Source organism: Zonotrichia albicollis, chromosome 7 (genome assembly GCF_047830755.1).
Source record: "Zonotrichia albicollis isolate bZonAlb1 chromosome 7, bZonAlb1.hap1, whole genome shotgun sequence".
Lineage (NCBI taxonomy): Eukaryota > Metazoa > Chordata > Aves > Passeriformes > Passerellidae > Zonotrichia > Zonotrichia albicollis.
The window spans coordinates 42,042,348-42,065,631 of record NC_133825.1 but is presented as its reverse complement, the minus strand read 5'-3'; the positions used below and the strand labels follow the sequence as shown (position 1 = coordinate 42,065,631).

At 44.7% G+C, this 23,284-nt stretch overlaps 1 protein-coding gene across 21 annotated transcripts in view; it reads right to left on the bottom strand.

Annotated features, from left to right (window-relative positions):
* The window catches only part of TCF7L2 (transcription factor 7 like 2), a 171,717-nt gene that overhangs the window by 86,917 nt on the left and 61,516 nt on the right, over nucleotides 1–23,284 (bottom strand). The gene's annotated exons all lie outside the window — the stretch shown is intronic.

The following is a 23,284-nucleotide window of genomic DNA, read 5'->3' as shown; positions in this document are numbered from 1 at the left end:
TTGTGCCATTTAACTGTTCTTCCTAAACTTGACAATCGATAGTACAAAACCCCAAAAGTTAAAGTACTTTGTTAAAAATTTAACAAGACCTATAGTCCATGCAAGGGCTTTTGCTCTGCTAGAGTAGTGTCAGACCAATCACAACATACTATAACTGTGGACATTAAAACATTTAGTTCCAACCAGTGTTTTCACAAATCCTAGTTCTTTCATATAAACAAAAGTTATTTAAGGTTCTCATGTGAGAATGATCAGTCCATACTCATGGGCAGGATTTCTCATGCATCCCAGATGGTGAGGTACCACATGCAATCAGCACAATATGGGTCTGTTACTGCTACAATCTCCTGATAACAAAACTAGATTGTGATTCTATGCCTGGCTACCCTGAGAAAACATTAAATAAACATAGAGCTGCTAGGACATGTGCAGAAAAGAGTCAAATACAGATTCACTGAAGAAGCATGAAACCAGAAATAGACAACTTGACCCCAGTACCTACTAATGCACTGGTACTGGGTTGAAGAGGAGTTATCCAATTACTGTTTTTCTAAATATTACAAACAAGAAAATAATTTGCTTACTATTCTTTTCCATTTTCATTCTAATTTGAAACACCAACTTAGTTAACAAACAATCCCTCCAAAGGAGAATAATGGTGGGAACTGTTGTATTATCTGATTTTAAACAGGCACACTCATCAGTGTATCTTTCCAATTTCCTAATAAGGACTTTGCAACACCAGAAATTCCAGTTCCTTCAGGGAATCTATCCTAGATTTTTATATTGAAACTCACACACACTGTGAAAAGACCTGGGGGTACAGCAACTGTGTGCAGAGTTTCATATTGATGATCCCTTAGAGACAGGCCCTTTGGTAGCTACACACAGCAAGGGCATCAGACACCGATGGAAGTTCAACTCCTGCAAAACTCTGAGACTGCATTTACCACAAGGGTTTTACCAGTTCCATTTTAAACACTTTGAGGCCAGAACCAAAGCTCTTTCCTCTAGCTGTCTGCATGGCAAATTAGAGGTGACCACAAAAATGAAACCTTGTAATACACCAGAGACCATGTGGGATTGTGGGATCCATTGTCTACAGACCCTACTGGAAAATGGATGAGCTGGTTTTGTGGTGGAAACCCCCTTTCCTCCACAAGTACCACTGACATTTGCATTCCCACCACTCCTGCCAACAAGCTCGAGCTGACTGCTGCCTCCTCAGTATAAGGTGTCTACTTTCACATGAGTGGTCATTCTACTCCAAAGAGTTTGGGGCAGATATGAAGGATAAAGAAAGGATCCAATTTCTTGGCTTTAGTTAAGAAGTTACCCTTAGCTTAAGGAGTTAGCTGAGAATCCCCCCACACTTCATTTCATTCAGTCTCTCCCTACTCCCTGTGCACCCCACGGGATTAATCACGTTTGGATCCAGTTTGTTCCCCTCCATTTCACTCAGCACAAACTGTCAGTATAAACCAGAAAATCATTCATAACTCCATTCCTCCTCAGGCACTGGTCACTCTTCCATCTCCTTAGCCCAGCTCCCTGAGGTGTAACTTAAATCATTGCTTCTCATGCTTTATCCATGAGAACATCTTTGCTAAATACAGCTCATGAAGCCTCTGTAAAGACCTGGGTGCTCTCTGTTGACTGCAAGGAATCGCACAGGTAATGAACCAGCCTTGCACACACCTGCTATTAGCAAACATTGACAAATAACTCACCTATCTTCTCCAAAAATAATTATATAGCATGTGTATTGCCCATATAAGTTAACTGACAGCACTGACAGTATATTACTGTCCTAGTCTACAAAGACCTTTACACTTTGCCAGTCGAGTCACCAGCTCCAGGAAAGCTCAGATGCTCATGAGGCACCATAAAGCTCAGGTAGGGAGACCAGCCTGGGTCATGGACATTGTTAATGGCATCAGCATACTCCTACACCCAACGTAATTAGCAAGACAAATTAGCCTAGATGCCACACCAGAGTGAGCAACATAATTCTGCATTGGCTTGCACTGAACTGTGAGGTTCAGCACACAGGAGGCCAAACTCCACTGGTCCTTTGTGTTCCTTCTCATCCTCTCTCATGCTTTCCTCCCACCAGACCCGGAGGATCCACAATAAAGCGAGGAAAAGCCATCACAAATATTCAGCTTGACATTCTGCATAATACAGGCACTGTCTATTTTTGTGTAAGCCCAAATTAAGCCCAATCTAATGCAGCGTTACTAATGCTTTGGAGCAGGGAACACATACTTGTGCAGGGTCAGCCAGTGCCTGGCAAAAGCCAAGGTGCCTGTGACCTGCCCACAGTGGGCACGAGAGCAAGGCAAGTTATAGGGCAATATTTACATCCAGGCCCAGATCTCCTTGCACACATGGAGGGGTGGCACATCTGAGCACACATGCGCGGCACCCAGGTTATCTGACCTCAGTCAGATACCATCTGCAATTCAGGACAGAACAGAAGAGTTTATTTTGACTCAATGTTAGCAGAGAATGCTTTCTGCCAGAGCAGCTCACTATATTGTATGATAACTGAATGAAGCTAATTTTCAGCAGATTCTATCTAACAGCTCTTAACTGGTAGAAATAGTTCAAGGTCTTCAAAGTATACAGTGTTGCATAGCCCCTGATTCACACATTCCGCTAATAACTGCCAGACAATTGGACTGAATTTATTCAAAAACCATTAGCTGCAGAAATTCATATTCTTCAATTCTGCCTCAGATACATGCTATACACTTACATTAAGGTTAATGTGCAATGCCAGTTCTTTAACAAAGGAACTGCAAATATTTGAAGTTACAGCATCTCTTACCAAGGTGTCTGTTTTAAAGTTTATTGTTTCTCTCTCACAATTCCCCTTTCATCCCTGCCCCTGCCAGGAGAGTTGGGCTGAAAAAATGGTGAGAATATTAGAGCAAATACAGGCACATATTTGAGACAGTCTTTGTACAGCGTGCATATGCTACCAGCATTACAAGGATTTTTCTTTCATCTGTTCCTTCAGACATGAGCCTCCAAAATACTTAAAAACCGCTTCATAAATATCCTTCGAAAAACCATCATCACATCTTCAGAGCGCTGGTGTGTTAAATGCCTGCCACCAAAAAACGATGTTAAAATTTGGGAAGAGCTAGAGGTGGAAGCTGAGGAGGAGAAGTAGCAAGAACAGAGGAATGTTTAAACAAGAGAGCCTCAGTGAGAGGCTGAGACATGGTGTACTTTCTATAAAGAAATAAAACACACCTCCCATTCATGTAATAAAAAATGATACAGGTAGGCAAGCTTCTGTAATTTATCTAATACTCTTATATTCATGTTTCCTTAGGTTTCATGCAATTTATTAAGTTTTCAGCGTTGCCTGCAGCAAAAAGGATAAACAAAAGCAGATGTGAAACTCCCTTTTTTAAGGGCCCGCCAACCTCCCGCAAAGCCTTCAAGCAGCTGGGGAGGCTTGATTGCCATCAGCTCTGTATGGCCAGTCCAGCTGCCCTCCCCAGGCTGAGCCCAAAGCTGGTACACCCTGATCCACAGCACGTCCTGCCTCTCTAAAAGGGGCTTTTCCTCTCTGTTCTCTAAGATTTTGGTTGGAAATATGTTTTGTTGGCCAAGGGTTAAGAAAACCACAAGAACAAAGTAACCTGGACAATAAAAGAGGACCAGGAGAACACAAGTGCCACACGTCCCTGACTGGTCACAGGCAACAGAGGATTTCATGAACATTTACACAAACAAAAGGCAGAGCCATGGAGTTTGTTATTCCTCACAAGGAATAACCAAGGTATTACCCCTTCACTGCACCTACACTAAAAGGTTCTCAGCGACATCAAAGAAGCGGAAGCTTCACAAAATTGGTGTGTAAGACTCCTCAGTCACAGAAGAGGAGGTACCATGCTGAGGCACGGGAGATGCTGGAAGAGAATAGAGCATTACAAGACTGGTGCCCCCATGCCCTGCTGGGCATCACACACAGGACACATCCATGCAGCAGAGCATGGTGCAGGACACCACCTGGGCCCATGCACCAAGCCAGCTCCAGTCTGCAACACGATGTCTTGGGTTTGCATTTGCTCGGCACTGGAGGAAATCCCTGTGTCTCTGTTCCCACCTACCCAGACACACCTTCTGTTAAAGGCCATGGGGAGAACAGACATGGAAGACCATGATACCTCCCACCATTACATGTGTTCCTTTCATATTGTTTCAGCTCTATTTCTGGTGACGAAGACATCAAATAAGCACTCTTACTCCACAACCTTGATTTTAACCAAGGGGCTGTCTCTAACCTAATAATCTTGCATTTCCAATGACCATAAAATTCAACTAAAAACCAACAAGCTGCAGGCTCTCTCTCTCCTATATCCCATTGTCTCAAAGAAAAGGATTCAATCTTTTCCTATTTTGTACAAACCAAGAAAGCCTCTGAAACCACTTACACACAAACACACGCTAGAGCAGTTGTTTCCCAAACATTAACAGCCTCCACATTAAAAGTCCTGTAAGGCAAAACAGGCAAGAAAGGGGAGAATCCCAGCTCACAAGGTGCAGCTGAACAATTAACAGACTACTTTGAAAGAGGGAGGCAAATGTGCTGCACTAACGTGGCGCTAGCGAGCGCACACATAATAAATTGGGGATTCCCCGTGTCAGGGCTGGCTCGGAGCGTGAATTGCAGAGTTCCAGGGAGGATCAATAACTGTCAGAAGGAGAAGAAAGTGAGCACTAAATTCGCTCGCCTTTCATCTTCAACAAATGGAACAGAAAATCTGATGGATGACAGAACCTTTCGTTTCTATAGCGTTCGTGTTGAACTAAAGACTGGTGACATTGAGATGATTTTCGACATGCGCTTCTGTAGATCCTGAAGCAATTATAAAAATAAAAATAAAAGAATTTTGTTACAAAGAAGCCCCCAAACCAAAAGTAGCGATTCACAAGGGCAGGGTAAAGAAAAAATATTAATGAAAGCCCGTGCCAGTGGTCAGCCCCTAGCATGTGAGAGTGCAGAGTTTTGGAAGCATGGAGTACATTAAACACAACACACCCCTTGCCTCCCCCATAATTAAGTTAGAGATGTGAGAGCAAAAGCAATAGAGGCTGTCTGTTTAGTTTCTCTGCTTGGCAGGGCACCACACACACATGCACACAATTTCTCCTCTTCTCCATTTGTGAAAGGAAGGGGGGGGGGTCGACAAAGGGGGGGTAATAGAAAGCCCAAATGAGCAGATAAACAAAAAATCCAAAGCAAACAGAAAAAAAATCCCCCAGATTTCAAAGAAGGAACACGCTACTGCTCAAAGAAATGCCAAAATATCTTCTCCATCCCTTTATTCTACTGTAGACAGTCACTCAACCCATCAAGAAAATTATATTAAAAAAATAACAACAACAGCAGAAAGGAGACAGGACCTTTTGTACAATCCAGCTGGCTTCTGTACCTTGACTTTCATATCAGATATTTATTTTGGCATGTGGGCAGTGGGGGAAGGGGAAGCATCTCTGGACACTGCATGACATCCTCCACCATGGTGTAACAGTTCTGACACAGGGTACATCCCTGGCTGTCACCTGTGAGTGCTGAACTCGCCATGTGACAATGCACAGTGCCCTTGTCCCGTCCCGTGTCACACAAACAAGTCACAGGGCAAGGTGGCGGGAAGTCTCAGAAGAGAACACATGATCCATCTTCAGCCTTATGATCTGGGCTCAGCAGAGAGGTGGCACTGCCCAAAGCCACTGCTCTGGTGGGTCTGGGACTGAAGTGCTCTCCTGGAGTTTGCCAGGTGGGCTGCCAGGGTCACCCAGCACTGCAATAACGTACCTGCAGAGGATGCATCACCTGGGCCAGCCCAGAAAAGGCATATTGCCACCACTGAAATGGAAAATTAAAAGTCTGCAAAACAAATGCAATGACTCAACTGGGCATAAGGGTTTGGTGTAAAGTTCAGAAATTGGCCAATGCATGCTAATTCCACCCCGAAGTGTGTATGTGGAGAGGCTATTCCTGCTTTCTCACTGGAATGAAGATATTAAATGACAAGTTCTGAGACCCCAGACTAGCTGATAGCAAAAAAAAAAAAAATAAAAAAATAAAAAAAATAAAAGCAAGCCCCAATTCTCATATTTTAATCCAAACAGACCACGCCACACAAAACCAAGATTAGCTGGGAGTCTCTGGTATCAGTGACTGCCTACCACAGACTCATTGTCCCTGCAGCTCCCTGGCAGTGCCAGCCCCACACCACGCCCTGTGGTTTCCCACTGACACACCAGCATTCCCCATCCCTGCACCCAGCCACCCTCTGGCTCTGCTTTTTGGGAGACACAGACACCACTCCAGCAGCCTCCTCTGGAGCCTCAGCAGTGGCCCAGTATGTTCCTCCAGCCCAGCTTCATTCACTTCTTTTAGACAGGCAAATTTGTGTATAGCCACAGCCAGTTTTACTGCTGGGAATCCAGAGAAATAATTCAGATATTGGCCATTCAAGCACATCATCAGAGAGTACTGGAAATGATCCCTCTGAAAATCTGCATCACCCTAACAAAGGAAAAGAGTTGCCTGACACCCCCATTGAATAACCTGGTAATTTCAGCATCTCAACCAAATTGTGGTTTGAGAGATGAGGCCTTGTCTCCATATGAAAAAGATAAATCAACCTAGAATACACAAATGCAATTTTAAATGAGAGTATCTATTCCAGATCAAATACAGATGCGGAACCCACAGCTTCAGATTAACAACATCCTCCCAGTTTAGTTTAATCTACTTTGAAAGCAAATTACTCTGTGCTAGGCAGAGGCACTCATTCTCCAACAAAAGCATCCTCACACACCAAGTAGCTCCTCGAGAGCAATCCCGTGGGTGGGTAGATGGGGCAGTGTTTCTCACAGACAGGAGCCTCTTGCTGTGCCTTCTCTCCCTAAAAGCTGTAAAAAGTTGCTGTTACTGCAGAACTTCTTTGTTTCACCTGAGTGCTTCTCAGGCCAGGTCACACAACCCTTCACAGCCTGCCCAGCTGTGGAGATGCCATCACTAGCAAGCAGTGTTTTAGTCTGAACTTTTCTCCACTGAAGGCAATTTTTTGCCTCTTAGAAAGATCTGTAAAATATGAACAGGAGCAAACAGCATTGTCACCAAAGCAGGGTCTCTCTGCACATTTTGAAAGATTTTGCATGAAGTTTCCATGCTTGACAAGGAGCATCTCATGAGGACAACTGCAGCTGATTGCACAATGACAGCAAGTGCCAGAAAACTCCAAGTCTAATCTGAGATCTGACACTGTTGTGTGGGCTTGGGCAAACCACTTAACCTTTCTGCACCTCAGCTTTTCTGCCCATAAATGAGGGCAATAATGCCAAGCTCCCTCTTCCCCCAGGGACTGATAGGGAGCTTGAGGTTTTTATGGCACTTTGGAAATGTGAAGTGCTGCATAAGTGCAAAGTACCATTATCTAGAACTTCCACCACCACCTCAACATGTGGGTGCAGCAGATGCTGGTGAGAAGTGGCCTGCAGGGGCGACTCCAGACAAACTGAATGTCCATGTTTACCCTGAGGTTGCACTGGGAAGATGTTCAAGCAGCAGAAGGGGAATTCAAAAGTCCTTTCCTCCCTGCTCACAGAGGCAGGAGGTACCCAGTGCAAGGGCAGCGTGGGTGCAGAGCCATGCAGGAGTCACTCATCCCTCAGAGAGGTACAGCTCTCCTGCTGACAACACAGGGAAGGGATTGCTCTGCCTCAGTGGCCGTATCTCAGATCTGTGGCAGCTCTCAATCACACCTCCCAACACCCAACCAGAACAACAGGGGTGTTCCTCTGAGCCCTTCACTGAACCACCACCACACCTGCATCTCACCAGGCTGAGTCAATATTCACGGGAGAAGCACAGCAACAAGAAGTGTCCAAACACTTACACCACCCAGCACGTGCTCATTCCAGAAGGCAGGCAAACAACATTCAACTCTTGCAAAGTGTGACTTAGCCCATTTCTTGCTTTGCTAGCTTCCCAAACTCCACAAGCAGGATTCAGGTCTTGTGAGGTGAAGGGACATGAGAGCACACGATGCCCAAGCTCCATGGGCTCGTCCAGGCACGTCTTAGAACAAGGGTGGGAGACAAAGCAGAGCAGATGACCTGCTGATTACACCTCACCAAAACCTTAATAACACAAGCAAAGGTTAAAGATGCTGTTCATTCTGGACAATTGAGCTGCCTTGAGCATGCCTTGAAGGGTTATAGACACCACACATAGCTACAAAGAGCATTTTCTCCTCAGTGTTCCCCTATTTCACCTACCAGTTCATCTAAACGAGAGAATTAACTACTTGCTAACTGGGATGGCCAGGAAAAGGCAGCCCTGAAAACTAAACAGACACATAGATGGGCTGTCCAGCTGTATAGCAGACATCTTGTGAACATGTTCTGCATTGGCACTAAAAATAGCATTGTTTCACCTGGAACAGCAGTTATGTCTCTCTAGGAGATGAGGAGGAGCAGAGAAGCAGAGATCTCTTGTAGGCTGTTATTATCAGTAATGAGTTTATTTTCAAATCAAAGCAGCTGGTTATTCATGACTAGAAAGAGGTGGAAATTTCAAAATACTCCTAAAAAAATGCTTCAAACTACTGATTTCTTTACTTCTGTGTTTATAACATACAAAACCACAGCAACCCAAGCTAGACCAGCATTACACTGTGCTCTGCAGCAAATAGGAGAAATTCATTAAGTGACAAAGCTAACTGCTTTCTGTGACTACACCAGCAAATTAATTCAGTGGTAAGGACACTTGCCAAGATGGTGAATTTATGCAAGTCCTGGAGAATCTTCATGGAAAATAAACTTTTATTAATTAAAGAGTATCACTCACTGCTCAACCCAGGGGACGGAAATGTATCACATGTTCCCCATCTCTGCTCAGAGGAGCCCCAACACCAGCCAGCTCAGGAACTGCTTGTGGATGATCTCCAAGACAAAATGCTGAGGCTTGTGCATGAGTAACAAACAAAGTTCCACAAAAAATCACGATCTCTTCAGTGATCCTTCACTAACAGGAAGAGCAATTCATTTTGCTGCACGAATGATTAATTATAAATTATTAAATCCAGCTCTACTCAGGGTACTTACTCAGGGAAGCAACTGCTCCAACCTGTCAACAACTTTTGTTTTCTAAATCTCTGAAACCAATATCACTTCAAAACACATATGGAGCCAGATTTTCCACAGAAGCTCTAGCATGTGTTCTTAGTGCCACTCTCTCCAGTCCTGGCCAGACTCTAAGAGGGCCAGCAACTTTCTGCCTGTGCTCTGGCTTTGGAAACAGCCTGTTTCAATAGGACACTGCCATTGTTTTCACCCTCCTCTCTCTCCGCCATCCATGTGAACCACACACGGAAGCATCTGGAGAGCATGAGCTTACTTTCCCCATCCTTATCCCACAGGACACTGTATCTCCCAGGCAGGAATTTGGGGAGCAGCCTGTCCATGAGCACAAGTTCTGCTGCGTTACTGCGTGCAGCAGCCAAGGAGGAGGCAATTTCCTGCCTGGCAGGGAGGCAGGGGAGAGCCCTGGGATGCTCCACGCCTCCTGCCTGCCCACCAGCAGCAGGCAGGGGCTGGGGAAGGACAAATGTGAGAGCAGGAGAAAGTGTGGGGCTGCAAACACGCATCCGAACACCGAGCAGCCAGAGGATGCACAGATACAAAAATGGGATGCATTATTATTCCATAAATTAAGTTAAAGCAACCTCAGCACATCCCAGACCTTTAATGCCGGGCTGCTGCACTCCAAGTGAGTTGGCTTCCAGCCTGCAAAATGTTTCAACTTCACTCAACTGAGACAAGACCCACGTTTTATTAAAAGAGGTTTATCTCCCTGCAAATAAACCTCAACAGCTTTTGCGCCCTGAAGAAGCAACTTCGGTTTGCGTCTCGCCCTCCTCCCCCCTGCCCACAACAAAACACACATTCAAAACCTGATGAGTAAAGAATTACCAGCTACAGCTTTCTGGACCTTGCCCATGTCAGGCTGGTATGCAACAGGTTTCAATGTTTGTTTTTATAATAAATAAAGCAAAAGTATGATGAGACAGCTAAGCTCCTCGTCTCTCCTCTGCCTTCTTTGAAGATGGCTTTTTATTTTGAGACTTAGGCAAAACAGTAAAGCAGTTAAAAAAATAAAGGGTATTCCCTATCACATTTCAGCCTGCTTCAAATAATCTAGACAGCCTTAAAATACCAAGCTTGCCTGTCAGCCATTTAATGAAGAAGTACTAATTTTTAAAAAAATGTAACACACACACACTTTCCCTTCTTCTTGTATATCTACTGCTCTGCTCCATGATCTCATTTTTCTGATAAAAACCAAAACCATTTAGAAGGGGGGGGAAAAAACCCAAAAACACTTTTCCAAGCAGGGAGCAAAACCTAAATAAAATTAAGGAAGTGTGAAGCCCAACTTTAACAGCAGACAAGTATGCAGAGAACAGCGTGACCTTCCCTTATCACCCACTGACATGCTTAATCATTTCCAAACAAAAATGCTCTTCTCTGCCACTTCCTCACTCTGCGAGCACCTCCAGCTCCTACACGGCCAGTAAAGAGTTAAATCTCCCACTATCCCCTGCTGCCTGCGAAAAATCACTGAAACAATTGAGACATTGTCCAGTGAACAAGACTCCCAGGGCCTGACATTTTTGTTTATGTCCCAGTTCTCAGCCTGTCAATTTTCACTCCCAACGTTAAAAGCCTGGCTTGCCCCAATACAGTCTGCCCTCGTCTGAAAAGGCTCCACTTCATTTATTTTATTAAAGCTATGGTGTGTTTATGATTCAGAGCTCTCCCCATCTGAGGACCTGTTGGTCCCATCCCCCTGCCTTCCTCCCTGCCCTGCAACAGCGACTTCCTAACTCCGAGGAGGCTTTGCAATGCCTTTTGCAGAGCCATTGCCCAGGAAAATAACTGTGCTTGGGTTAAACACCGCTGTCCACATTTTCCTGGAGTATGAAATATCTGTTACTGAACTCCAGGCTCTTAAAATAGCCTTTCATTAGTAACCAGGGTAGGGTAGAGGGGAAGGGAGTTGGATACTAAGCCAGAGTGGCAGGAACTTTAAAAATAAAATAAAGTTAATTAAAAAAACCAAAACAAAACAAACAAAAAAAAAGGGAAAAACAAGAAAAACACTCGAAAAAAACCCAAACCACACACATCCACTCTCACTACCCAGCAGCAGACTAGAAAATACATGTAATGGAGTAAAACAAACATCTTGGAGCAAAGCAGTGTTTTCTCCGCTGCTTCGCGGCTGCATTTCCTGCCTGTGTTTTCATAATGACCGGAGCGTCAGGCCCAAAATACATCCCTCTCCTTCACCCTGCCGTCCTCTCCCCCCATTCCCAGCAGCTTTTTTTTCCCCTTCGTTACGCTCTCAATACTTTATCTCCATGAAAAGCACACACAGCGGTCACCAGCGTTTCCTGTTTGCCGAGTGTGCTTTAACTATATCACACCCTCGGCTGCTGCGCTGGAATGCACAGCATATGGCATTGTGAAAGGCTTTACTGTCGAATAATGGCAGCAATGCAGCCCTGCTGGTTTATATCAAACCCTGTCACTCTCTTCACGGAGGTCTCCCTCGTGCTCTCCGAGAGGCGAGGTAAAACACACACACACACAACTTCAGCTCTCATGTAGGACCTCAGCAGAAGCCTGTCTGAACCAAGACCTGCGAACTCAAGGCAAGGAAGATTGCAGCTTATGAAGTGGGAACTGGCAGCCACTCTGAGAGTTATTTTGGATCTTAGTCCCCATCATAATGGAACCTTCTACAGGTAAACAATTGGGTTGTTAAAAGATTTTTGAGTCTCTCGCTGGGATTCCTCTGGGCACAGCCACCATGGGCTAGAGGATGGCTACATTCCCAAGCCCCTCTTCTCCAAGGTGGCAGGGCTGTCAGCCTGAGCACCTCCCCGGGTTCTATCCCAAAGCACAGCTTCACCTTCCCTGCTTTTAAAAATCAGCGCTGATATATTTGGTTATGAAAACATCCACGAGAAAAGCAAACGTACACCATCACCTTTCACTTTGGGTCAAAGTTTCAAAACTGCATTTTCATTTAATTGCTCACAGGTTTATTTTTGGCTTGGCTTTTTGTTTTTGTTTTTTTTTAAGCAACTTTGAAAGAAAAATACTTCCCAAGTAAATAAATAGATAAAGTGCTGCTTCCAACTGCAGTCAGGTTTAGCTAAGATGCTCACAAAGGTTATACTTCAAAGTGCTTTTTGTGCAGATCTTGAAATGCCTTCCCATGCCCGGATGCATTCGGCCAGCAGACGCTGAAACGAGTAGCAAGACTTTTAAAGCCCATTGAAATGCATCCATCCACCCTCTCTTCATAAAAGGAAGCCTTACTTAACAGGCATTTATTATTGCTGAACTAGGGTTGAAAGTTCAGTGTCCTTATAGACCAAAATTATCAAGATTTCTGAGTTTGCAGCCCACGTTTAAGTCCTAATGAGCTATTGTACCCACTCACTGCTATTAACTCTTTGATGTCAGGAACCCATGATGCTCTTTTAAATGTCTCACAGATGTCTAAAGGAAAAAGTGCAAAGCTCACCTGTGCTGAAGGACAGGTGAACAACCGGGTTTGGTTTTTTCTTTTGCCTTTAGTCCCCTCCAGCAAAATATGCAAAGACAACTACAGCATTAAATATGCATGTCAGAGACAGGCTAGCCTACCAGTCTGGACTGTGAACTCAGACTCAGGGGAGCTGTACATCACTTCCAGCTTTGCCATGATCTGATATGCAGAACACGCTACCTTCCTGGGAAAGGGATGTGAGCATACGGTGCCCGTCACAGCACACACGTACAGCAGCCCAACTGCTGCTGTGGGCACTGCTCAGCCCCATCTCCCCTGCATTTGGGCAGTCTGAGGCAGCGACAACAATCTGCTTTTCTGACAGTTCCGTGTCTACTACATCTTCCTAAATACAGGTAACAGTAAAATGATAATGAAATTATCTTTAATTTGCACCAAGTGCTTTGACCTGCTCGTTACACAGTCACATCAATGAAACTGTGTCCACAGGGAGAAGGCACTACCAGGCTTAAATGGCACTTGGGAAGGGTACCTAATTTTCCATCCCCAGACTAAGGCCCCCAGTCCATCCACCAGCAAACAGGAGCAAGGTGATGGTTTATTTCAAGAATCACAAGCCCAGCTGGGCACCCAGGCGTGGAGGAGATTGAGTTGGCCAGACAAGAACATGGCACCAGCTCTTTGGCTTGGTTCCTCTCTACCACCAGTGCTGTGACTGCTCCCTCACACTTTCCCACTGTTTACTCGCCCCACAATTCCTCAGTGCAGTGACCTGAGGTGCCCAGGGTTGCCTGTGCAGGAATGGAGTTTAACAATCCATCTCCGGTGTGAGCGGACGCTCCCTGGACATGCCCCGGGCATGACGAGCAGAACAAGTCACTGCAGGGTGAGCCCAGCAAGGCCTTACAGCACCTCTCTAACTGCCCAGCCACATGCTAGACACCTCCAGCCCAAATGGCAGCTGCTGCCTCACATTTACCCCTCAGGCAGCAATTGTGGAGCAACCAGCATTGCCTCAGATTCACACCGGAGCTTATCCCAAAGTAACCCGTCCTGGCCATCAGAGCCCTTTAATAAGGAGCAGGTTATTTCATGTCCAGTAGATGACTTCCGTCCAAAGAGCTGGACATGCCTGAAAAGCATGGACATGAGGAGTCAATGTGGAGCAGTTATGGCTTTAGCAATTCAAACTCTTGCTTGCTTAATATTAATTAACCACGTAGACATGCCCAACATGCAGTGACAGAAGTTCTGCTGCCAGGGAAAGCTTCACTGCAGACATTTGGGGTTTTCTAATGATATGGCTTCCATGCAGCTGCTGGGTAGGAGCCATAAGTGCATAGTAAGAAAGTCTGGTGGCTTTCAGGTCTCTTCATTCTGTTTTCCTCCATAAAACATCATTTCTTTATTACAGGGCAGTCACATGCCCACAGCACTCAACATTGACATTGCAGAGCTCTGCAGGCACAGATTAGGCCAACTTCTTTTTGTTTTCTTTCCTTTCCCAGACACTATTCTTTCAGCCAGGGAAGGAGACCATGCTCAGATTTTCTTCATTTGTCAGTGGGCAGATGGGCATTAAGAGACCAAAATCCTTCTTCAGCTTTTCTTCTACTACTCCTCCTACAGCCCTGGGAAGAAATATGTCAGCACAAGGACAAGCTCCAGGGGAGAAGGGTTCAGGTCGCACTATTCCTTCTCCTCTTTCTTTTCGGAGTTGGGGGATAGGCAGAGGCCACAATTGTCTCTCAGGAAGGGACTTTATTTCATACAAATGCTCATTTCAAGCACCTCAACTCAGAAAAGCATCACTACACAAGACAGCACTTTGAGCACATGCTTAAGTGTTGTCCTGAACACCGATGGACATCAACGCATGTTTAATGATTTCTTGAATCAAGGCCTAAAGAGTAAAAAGGAAGGGGAAGCTGGTTTCCACAGTAATAGCAGTTGAGAAGTCTTTGAGTCGTGCCAAAAGGAAAAATGCATGTTAAAGAACCACTCGCCTCTCCTAGGAAACTGCAACTCTTTCTGCAGGCCTGCACTGCAGGGCCCAGGGTCACCATCAGGTCCTTAATCTGTACCAAGAGGGTAGAAGAATAAAGTTGGAGGAAAAAACTTTTAAAAATAACCTTTAAACCAAACATATCCCTCATTTTGCACATATCATTCCCATAGATGGGGGCCTGGGTGCATGGCTACTGCAAGCCAAGGCAGAGGAAGGACTGGTCCAGCTCCCCCAAATTTACTAATTCCAAGACCTGAGGTGTAAGGTACATCTGACACAAGGACCCAAATGACACCAAAAGTAACTTTCCCCTAAGGTCTGATAAGATGCAAGGATTTTAGGTTTAGATTTCAAAAACTACTTCAGTTTCTGTGTTGTTCTTTTTTTACTTATTTATTTTTGCTTTCCTGTGGGGCTACAGGCCTTTTTGCTTGCCTCTAAAATACAGATGAGGAAATCGTCAGCTTCTCAAAATCAACTATGGAAAGTTACTTAGCATCTGTTCTGGCCAGACTGGTGAAACAGAGGAGTGAGCAATGCTTCCCCACCTGGGTAAAGCGCTCAATGACTTTACTCACAGGTATCTGTTAGATATGAGCAAAGCTTCCAAGTTCCCCTGGAACCAGACCCCTATCACCAGCCCACTGCACATCCAAACCCAAAATCTGTTTGACAACTTATTTCTAGCTTCCTTTTGTGAAAATAGGCACAGAACACTGCTTGGGGACAGATTTGGGGTGGGAGCTTGTTTTACAAAGGAATCACTCCTTGTTAATTGTAACATCTCTAACTCCCCAAAGGCTTTCCAAAATGGGTCTGCCCCTTGCCAAACAGGTCTGCATAGGGCAGAGCAGAAAGCATCCTTCCTTCTCTTTATGCACTGGCTTACAAGGCAACTCCAGTTTCTTTCACAAGGGAGAGTAGAAATGTCTACACATTCCAGAAAGTAAAGCATCCCATGAATAATCTAATCCCAAACCACATGAACTGGTGAGAAAAGCAATAATCCTCGAGCAAATTGGCAAAAAAATGGTCTTGAGCCCAGCAATCCTGGTTTCCTTCCTTTCTTTTTAATGAAAAATACGTGCTGTTTACTTTACTATAGCACCTGGACACAGCACACAGACCTTGTTTAGACAGAAAATAGGTGGTTCCTATTCAAGTAGGCTCATCTGCACGGGAAAGTTTTTGTGCTCAAGTGTGAATTGAAAAACGCAGAACAACTATTTCGAATTATCTTTCCGTGTGGACACTGTTATTCAGCACTAAGAGTTCCTTTGTGAGATTTAGCTTAATCCGTTTCCAAAGCGGATTAAGCTAAACCACACAAAGGACCTCTTACTGCTGAATGAGAGTGGCCGCATGGAGAGATAATGAGGAATAGTTATTCTGAGACAGCCACTTCCACTGGGTATTTGGGCTTTTCCATTCTGCCTCAACAAGCCCAAACCTGGACTGGTAAGGGAAGACTGTGGTTCTGGAAATTTGGAGAAAAATAAGTGCCAGGGCCATATGTGACAGTGTTCAAAGGGCTTCTTGGATGAGGGGAGAGACGAGAATGTTGACTCCATGTTCAGAAGGCTTGATTTATTATTTTATGATATATATATATATTACATTATAACTATACTAAAAAGAATAGAAGGAAAGGTTTCCTCTTAAGGCTAGCTAAAAATATAAAAGAATGAATAACAAAGATCTGTGGCTCGGACAGAGAGTTTAAGCTATCTGGTCTGTGGTTGGCCAATAATCGTAAACATTCAAGATGGCCCAATCAAAAATCCACTTGATGCATTCTACAGCAGCATTGTTTACATTTTATTTCTGAAGCCTCAGCTTCTCAGAAGGGAAAAAATCCCCAAAAGAGGATTTTTAGTGAAAAGATGTCTGCGACAGCCATATCATACCCATTAAACCTTCTGCTCTGTACATGATGGCTGCTCCTGCCCCAGTCAGCACAGGCTCTGGCTCCAGAGGAGGCTGCATTATTCAGTACCTACTTCTCTGAGCTCCAGATTGAATCCAGCCACAAACTTCAGCTGCAGACGGGGTGCGCGGGGAGGAGGACCTGCGGCGAGCGGCCCTGCCAAGTCTGCCACCCTCGGCGCGCATCAACTTTGATCTGACAGGCTCACCCATCTGGCTCTGCAGCATCACCCGGCGCTGCTGCGGCGCCTCGGCCGCTGCCAAGGCCGAGCTGCTGCTGCTGCTGCAGCCCTCGCGCCCGCCCGGGCCCCGGGGACCGACCGTCTGCGTCCTCCCCGCTCCGCCTGGCACGGCCACTCCTCTGATGGAGAGCTCACGGCCTGCTGGTGTTTAATTGTAGGCCCACACAGGTCCCTAGAAGTTCATTTAACACGCATGCTTCAGCATAACAAACTGCCATGTGATTGAATTCAAAATGCACCTTGCAGTCCTCTGTGCTGAAATATCTTCCCAAACTATCTTTCCAGTACAGGTTTCTCAAAATATTGCTCTCTGCAGGTCTACTGCAGCCCAGACTAACTAGTCAAAAATGGCCAGAATTTAGGTATCCTATTTGTGTCATATTAAGGACATAAGGGCTTGTTTTATAAGATACAAGAAGGAATCCAGTAGGAGATGCACTTCCAACCATACTGAAGGCAGCAAGGCTACATCTTTTTTAAGATAATGTGATGAGCAAGCTTTTGTCTTACTTCCCCTTCACCCAGAGAGCTTCAATACTCAGATATGTCAGAGAGATATATACTTTGGTGTGTCATAACAAACCAAAATGTCAAATCTCAAGGCTCCAACTTATACGCAAGACTGTACAGCCTCTTCAGGAAACCAAAACTGCAGCTGGTTCACTGCAATATCCACAGCTATAAACCTGCACTTCAGGAGGACCTGCTGAGCCACCCCTTGTGATGTTAGAGAAGCCTGAGCCTGCCTGGAAATGCTGCAGCCATCCATTACAAGGTAAGTACCCCAGCACTCAAAACCCAGAGCCTTTGCTGGCACCAAGGACCAGGTTCTCCTCCCAAAGTCAAACCAGATGATTCACAAGAAATGGATGCTCAACAGATGAGGGTTTGAGCCTATCCTAACACCCTACTCAGCTGCCTTCTCCTGGAGCAACACTTAGGGTTGCTAATTCCCAGAATTTCACAGCCAGTCTAGCAGCACTTGCTGTTTTTCAAGGCATGGTAGCCTTGAAGTCGAGTGTTCAGGGAAGAACCTCAGACTCCTCTTACAGCACACAGCAAGCTCACAAACTGCTATAGAGAAAACTTTGAGATTGAGCAGAGTATACCCTGCAGGCTCAGGAAACAGAACAAATAAAGAGAATACAAAATGTATTATTTAAGAAATAGAAAACAAACAAAAACAAGACACAACCCCCCGTCCCACAAATCCCCATGATCTTTTGAGGCCTGACTCATGATCCTAGAACAATTGGGGTTGGCAGTACTGTACATTTTACAGCATTTATTCACAGCTGAAATATCCCAGCATTCAAATACTTCAGAGTTCTTGGAACTACCCACAGATCTCCTGACTACAACCAAGCGTGACAATTCATCCCAGCTGCCAATCCAGCCCCAAGGTGTCTTCTGAAGGTACTTTAGTGCTGACTGATGTTTGCAGAAGCATTAAATTCCTGCTCACTTCACAGTAAGAGGTGCAAGCCTGCACATTTCCCCAGCCTCAGCATTACAGCAGAGGAGATCCCTCCAGTACTGAAAGGAGGGCTGTAGAGGATGGACATTGTGCTACTGAGTAAACACAAGGCCATGAAACAGTCCCCTAAGTCTGAACTATTTCACAAACATATCAAATTACCAAGGGAATTACTTTCAAGGAGCCCAAATTTCTTCTGCTGTCTACACAAACCAAGCACTAGGTTTCCATTCATATTTAATGGGTACTGAATATAATGGGTGTGTTTTATAGGAACCCATCCAAAACAATTTTATTGGGCTGCCGGTAGGTGAATTCTATACTTAGCCCTAAACATTCTGGTTTGTACACAGGATTGCTTCAAACACAAGAAAAAAAAATCAAAAGGAATTAGTGGCGAAAGATTCAGCCACAAAATTCTCAGCAAGCTTAATTTGTTCTGTGGCTTAACTCCAAGAAGCTCCAAAAATTCAGGACAAGACGTTTGCATACTTTTGGGCATGTATTAATGAAACATTTTATTTACTTAGCAATTGCCAAAGCAATTAGCCAAATAAAGTATAGAGTATTTTAAAAGGAGAGAGTCACTAAAGGAGCTTTCCAATTAAGCCTGCGTGGGTGTTTCTGCAGTGTGAGTCTCGGGGATCTGCGTGTTGGGTCCATGACCTGCCAGGCATGAGGGATGGACAGACTGGGCACCAGCACAGCTCAGACACAGCCCTCTCCTCCTGCCCACAACGTGTCCCTCTCAACACCAGGCACTGACATCAATGCCCAGCCAAGTCCTTCCACCACAACACCACTGTGCTGCTCCTGGATCACCCTGCAGATCTCTAGGGACAGAAGAGGGTGTCCTGTCATCCTGCAGGCAGCCTGCAATCCATGAACATCTCAAGAGGTTACTGCAGAGGAAGAACAGCCTCCCTACAACAGAACATAAAAGACAAACAAAGCAACAGCTTTAAAAGCCCTCTCAGAGCACTGTGAGTGGAAGTTGCAAGATTATGGTTCCAGGTGGCTCCACACATACAGGACACATGTATGTCCAGGTGCACCCCACTTCCAGCCTGCACTGAAGGTGCATTTTAAAATCTGCCTAAAATAAACCTAATTGTCACTAGTAGGTATTTGTTTTTTCTTTAAAATGCAGAAGTACAAACCACATTAGACAAAAAAAATTAGGGAACAGGCAGGGCAGACTTCAACTCCAGTTGCTCTGGGAAAAAAAACTCCTGACACCCAGAGGTCCCAGATGCCCACAGCCCATGCTCATTGAAGAGGCTGAGAACAGTCAGTATGTTTCAGATGGTTTTGCCTTCAGTTTTGCTTGTCACATTATGTTTTGAAAAAACATTTTTACTTAAAAAAAAAAAGGAAAAAAAATAGATACACTGCTGCACAGTGATTCTTTGTTCTTGGTGATTCAGTCTACTATATGGCTGTGTTCCTTACATATTAGGCCAAAAAGTACTGGAAGTCCTCTCCCCGAGGTTAGCACTGACATTTACTTCAAAATGCAGGAATTTTTTAAACCCCTTAGAGTTTTATAAGGAATATATTGTACCAAGACACCATCATCTTGCCTTCTGAATGTTTTTGCCAAGTAGTAAGGAAGCTAAAAGCAAGTCTTTGCACAGCCTGCAGGAGGCAGGATCCCAGGACTGGGCTTTCACCCACACTCCTGCCCAAAACAGGCTGGATCAGAGTATTTACTTTGTAGAGAACAGGGAAGAACAGCACTGGTTTTCCCCTTAATGTTGTAGGAATGCGAACAGATAAAAAAGGGTTTTAAAGGAGCTTGCTTTCTGCAGTGAGCAGATTTCAGAGATCCTCACACAGACAGACCTTGCTCACTTTCACCTGCCTGTCCAGGCTGCAACAGAAAATGTTCATGTGAGATTCCCACTCCTACATCACCCATCTCCCATCCCTATCACCATGCTGGCAGCACACATGTGGATAAAATCAGGTGCACACTGACCATGGGACTTCAGGACAACTAGCACCCCACCCCCTGAGAGCAAGCTGGGGTCTGCTTTACACCCAAAACTTCCTGCTGTTTCACAAAATCTTAATACCTTCAATGAAATCAAAGGTCAGAAAAAAAAAGAGGGGAAAATAACCACAAAAAGCACTTTAAAAATATCCCAGCCTCGTAATAGTACTGTCTGCAGGCTGAATACAAAATTTTGACCTAGCAAGCTTAATAACATACTATTAAAACAATTTTTGCCCCATTTTTCTTTCACCTTTGGACACAGATAAGCAGCATGACTGTGCCATAGCAAGATGCAAAAAGTCTTACCAGATGAGTGAAGCACCTAAATGTAAATAAATGCACTGGTCTTAAATGGAGCCTCATGCTGTACCTTCCTCAAGACACACTGAACATAATTTCAGTTTAATATTCTGTTTCTCATTACGGACCTTGGAGACTCTCTCAAGTACCATGAAAAAGCAGTATTAACCCAGCCCTCGGCACTGGGGACAGCAATTCAGCCAAATTATTCATGCTGGTCTTTTGCTTCAATTTTTGTAGTCTTAACTTAATGTTCTTAAACAAATCTAAAAGGAGGATGGCTGACAAATAGAACAGATTTTACTTTAGACATTACAGACGGCCATGTTATGCAGCCTTGAGTCATTAAGCTGAACTCCTAAGGGGAGTTTCACTGGAGCTGGGAGTAAAAACTGACACAGAGCTTGTGGTTGTCACAGCCAAGCACTGAGAAGAAAGAGTGTTAAAAAAGGGAAGACAAAAAAAAAGAAAAAAGGAAGGGTAAAAAAAAAAAAAGGTGGGGGGAAGAAAAAAACGAAAGTGGGAAAGGAAAAAAAAAGGAAATAGAACGAGGGAGGGAAACTCAAGCCACCACACTCTCCTTTCCTCTCTTTGTAATCCAGCTATGAAGATTAGCCTCAAATCCTGATTTCAGAGATAGGGGATAGATAAGAAGTGATTTGCAGGTGTTAGCATTTTCCTACAGATCTTCAGGGCAGCCCAACTGATTTGAAGATGAAAAACTGGCATGGGTACACTTTATGGGTAGACTAGACTCAGCAACCAGGGTAGAGAACCAGTTTCTATCCCTACATGTTACACTTGCACAGAAACATCAGGATGCCCATGAAATACCCATCCCTGTTCCACAAAAAGATTAACTGTGTTTTCACAAATGCAGACAGAAGTGGATACAGAGCCCTGTGCAAGAGCAGCCAGGTCCCAGGTGCTGTGGGCAGGCACAGCAGCAGCAATGGGGACACCAGAGATGCCTGACACATCCCAGGCCAACTGGCATCTGCAGCCACTTTATCTCCCACAAATGCCATTACCCGCTCTAACTTTATTTACCAAGGAAAAAAAGAGACCATTTTCACTCCACAAAATTAATGTGGCCTGGGGTCGGTGCCAGGAAAAAGGGTGGAAAAAGCTGCCCCTTATTTATATATTTTAACAGAACAAGGCAAAACAGTTTGCTGCTAGAAATAAACATTAAACCTTGCAGAACCTGCCCCCCTCCCTCCCAAAAACCCACTGCTCTCCCCGCTCCCTCCCTCCCTCCCTCCTCCTCTCCCTCCAACATTGTAAGTAGCACAAAAGATCACATTACAAATGCCAGCTGTGGCTCTTTGGGAAGGTGGCCTCCATCTCGGAGGTAGTATATGTTCCTCATGGCCTAAGTGGTTGCTATGGTAAATATGCTTTTTATTGAATAGCAGAGTGAAACAGCTTTTAAAGAGATCCATAAGAACCCCATAAATGGTCAAAACACAAAGCAGATCAACCTCAGCCTCCCTGGAAGCAGGTTTCGCTTCGTTTTCCAAAATGATTGTGATTTTTGAACCCTTTTTGTATATTTTGTCAACCACTCATCTCGACCTCACCCACACCTGGGTGGAAGGGCTGGAGAGAGCCAGGGGAGCTGAGAGCCCAGTGAAACCCCTGAGCACCACGGGCTGCTTTGGGGTTTAAAGGAAGTGTCTGCTCTCCTGCAGGGCAGGAGGCTCAGGGACACTGGATGCTCAGCTCTGGGAAGCTCAGGGGATCCCAACCAAACTCACCCCACCCTCCCCACCTGCCTTATCCAGGAGAAGCCTCTTGCTCCCTCTCCATCTCTTCCCAGGAGCCTGACACCACTCCACCACACCAGAGCCACAGGGACATTCCCACCCTGTGTCAGTCCTCCAGCACAGCAGTAAAAAGAAAAGAATTCAAATAGGAAAGTTTCTCTAGCTCATTTCTTATTAGGAGTGAGATGATGGCAGGTTTTGATGACTGTAGATTTCTGATTAAGCAGCCAGACATCTTTTCTTTGATCTCTCCCTCCAGTGACAGCCCAAGTGGACAGGAAGGAAAAGCAAAGTAATTCTGGAAAAGTGAAGCAGCCAGCACCAGATATCAACTGGGCAGATACCAGTCTTGTTCCAATTGCTCTCTGATGATTTGAAGGATGGTTTAGAAGCTATGGATTCTAAAACATAGGAAATATTTTTTCCTTTTGAATAAAGAACTATGACATTCATCACAATGGGCTGACAATTCTCAGTTTAAAGAGACAACAATGGAAAAAGAAGCACCTCAAACTGTTTGGTATGATTTGAAATTTCTAGAAAAGCCAATGTGTGCCTTGGATGATCTACCAGCTGTGTCAGCTCTAGACTATAGAGCAGAAAGTACAGAATGAGCAGATTCTTTTCCTGGCATTTACTTTATCATCCAATGGTTGTAAAAAAGCTTTTTAAAAAAATCACATCAAACTTGATGATGAATTCTTTTTGGAAGAAATATTCTCACCCAGTACATGCCATTCTCTCCAGAGGTAAATGTCCCAGATGAATAGTCAGAGCTAAGATGCTCCTTAACAATAAATGGCATTGACACTGATTGTGGGTGAGGATGGACCATTGCATATCTCTGCTCTTGCAAATCACCACATAAACAAACCATTTCCTTCTTGATCTCTATGGATGCTATTTTAGAAAGCAAAATAAACCCCCAAACCACTTTCATGTAA